This window comes from Pygoscelis adeliae, unplaced genomic scaffold, assembly GCF_000699105.1.
Source record: "Pygoscelis adeliae isolate BGI_AS28 unplaced genomic scaffold, ASM69910v1 Scaffold124, whole genome shotgun sequence".
Classification (NCBI taxonomy): domain Eukaryota; kingdom Metazoa; phylum Chordata; class Aves; order Sphenisciformes; family Spheniscidae; genus Pygoscelis; species Pygoscelis adeliae.
Genome location: NW_008824791.1, coordinates 22,195 through 24,872, shown reverse-complemented (window position 1 = coordinate 24,872; position 2,678 = coordinate 22,195).

Sequence of the window (2,678 nt, the reverse complement as noted above, 5' to 3'; positions counted from 1 at the left end):
TGGCACCAGGCAGGTGGTCAGGTTTCCTGCTGGACCTAGACTGAAAGCAGCTCCTGGGTCCAGGTCACGCTCCCCTGGGGACACCCTGCAGCCGTGCCAGCTGCCCCCATGGGGGGCTGCACTCGGGGCCCTTGCAGTTTGTAACTGAAGAGTTTTTGCATTGCATTTTCTTTCTCTTTGTCCTAATTACGGTGACAGAGCACTTGGAGTTTTTTGCATATATTTTTAGTGGTGTCCTATAACAAGTTTTTTCTTCACAGGTGAGAGATAAGGTCCTTGTGAATTCATATCCAAACATGTGTCTTCTCTAGATCACAGAAGTGAGGCAGTGAGCAGCAAGTAGGATGGACTTAATAAAACAAAACAGTGAGCGCTTACCACACTTTTAGTACCAGCATGTCAGGTTGCAGAGCTAAGAGCTGAGACACTGGGAAAACTGCATAGCAAGGTTTATTTTGCTACTTTTTAATGGAGCACATCTGTATATATAGATCATAACAGTCTTTGTGCGATCACATGTTCTTACCGTACTTTCTTCTACAGGAGTTAAGTGAGCTTTATTGATAAACTCCCAGATGTCCAAAAATGGAAATGTTCATGCCGCTAATTTTCGTTCCTGCTTCCTTCTTTACGATTAATTTAACCAGTGCAGTGGAGTTATTTTCAGAGACACCAAGTCAGAGAATCATTTCACACAGCTTTCATGCTGCGAGATGGAGCATTTGGGTTTGGATATGAATTTGATAGTAGCAACAGTAGCAGCGGGAAGCTTTATCTGCCAAAGGGATTCAAAATGAAACCAAACTGAGAGCTCCATCAGCAAGAGTTAGTGAGTTATAGCTGTGCTGCCATACTTCAAGTCCGTCCTTTCTCCCCACTTAATCAAGTGACAGAAAAAGTGTTCCTACCTGTCTCAGCAGTTTAAAATCCAAGCATTCTGTAAAAACATAAAGCCCTTGATAAACGTTGGCCTCTACTAATTTGTGTCAAAAAGAACAGAGGCTCACTAACTAGCCTGGGGATCTAGAAGAGATAATTTTGGCTGAAAAGCTAAACTCTAATCTAGTTTCCTAAATCTTAATCTAATCCTTTGCAAAATAATGAAAACTAGTAGAAGACCAGCTAGGGGTTAGGGAGAATGTTTCTCACTGAGACGGGGAGGTGCCTTTGCAGGTAAATAGTAAGCTGCCAACATGATGCTCTTAGGGTCTGAAATCCACAGAGCAGGTGGGAATCCTCACATGGCCTCCACTCAGGTCACTTTTAGAAACTGTCCTCACAAAAGAGAAAAGTTCCTCTGCTCAAATACAGCTGTGCCAGAGAAGATCAAAACTAGCCACATGAATTTGATCAGAGAAGCTGAAACAGTGCAGGAAAACCATTTTGCAGTGCAGTTCATGGGTTATATTTACATGACAATCATAGTTCTAATGCTTCATACTGCTCTAGTGAATCACTTGTTGTATGATCAATGTTTGCTCATATGTCTTTAAACAAAATAAGGTTAAATGGTCTTCACTTATTTTCCCCTTTATATTATTTTCTTCAGCCTTTGTTTGTTTTTAAGGAAGATTGGATTTTGTTTCACCCACCTTTTATTTTTTCCTAATTCCCTTCCTTTCCCTCCTCTGGTGGCTTGCCTCCACCGTTCCCTTCACCTGTGGCTTGTTGCATGGTTGTAACTTAGTCTTTGAGCCATCTGTTGCTCTTCCCATGGTTTTAGTGTCCCCCACTTTAAGGACTCCTCCCATGATCTCACTTATGCTTCCTATTGCATCCTACTCATTCTGTGCCCCTTTTGTCCATCTCTGTCCCTTCTATCCTGTGATTTGCTCTGTTGTGATTTGCACTCTCCTTGAGGGATTCCCTTTGCCTCTTTCTAGCTTTTCTTTGAGGAATCCCAGCAGATTCTGACTGAGATCTTTCTCCTGCCTCTTTTTGCTGCAGTCACAAATGCATCCACAAGTTGTTAAAAACTTGCTGACAGACCCTCATGGGTTAAACCCCTCTGTGTAAGTTAGCTGAAGCATTCACTGGAAACTGTGGCTACCAATCCAGCCTTCCTTACAACTGTTCCTCCCTTCATCTTTTCCACCACAGAGCACAACAAAATGTGCGAAATGTCACCTTCAGTGGGGCATCTCTGGTCTCCTGTATTCAGTCTTCATCTGAACTTTGTGGATTCTGTCTACCAACCCCAGGGCATATCCTGTCCTACTCATCTTCACAGATAAGGTTCTTATCCTAGCTGTCCTTCCACAGTTTTTATCCTCTCTTATACAAAAACTGTATTCACTTTTGTACAAAAAATATGTTTATTTCTTACACTTTCTTTTTCTATCTATCTGCTAGTGACCGTTGTTGGAGATGGGATATAAAAATGGTTTTTGGTTCAAACCAGGTGGGCAGTTTTAACGCTTTCTTTGCTTTTGATATGCTCCACAAATTCTGCTTTAAACTGTTCTAGCCTATTCTTTTGACCCCATTATTTCTGTGTCTATGACTTAAACTCCCATTTGAGTTTTAGCCTAGTTGATTCTCTCATGTATAAGCCTCTATATGGGGATTCATGTCTGTCTGCCTTGCTTGAAGACATGGATTCATGCCTAGGCTCTATGTGAACTTGTCCTGTAAACTCTTGAGATAAGGACCGTCATTTTGTCCTGTGCGTGCACTGC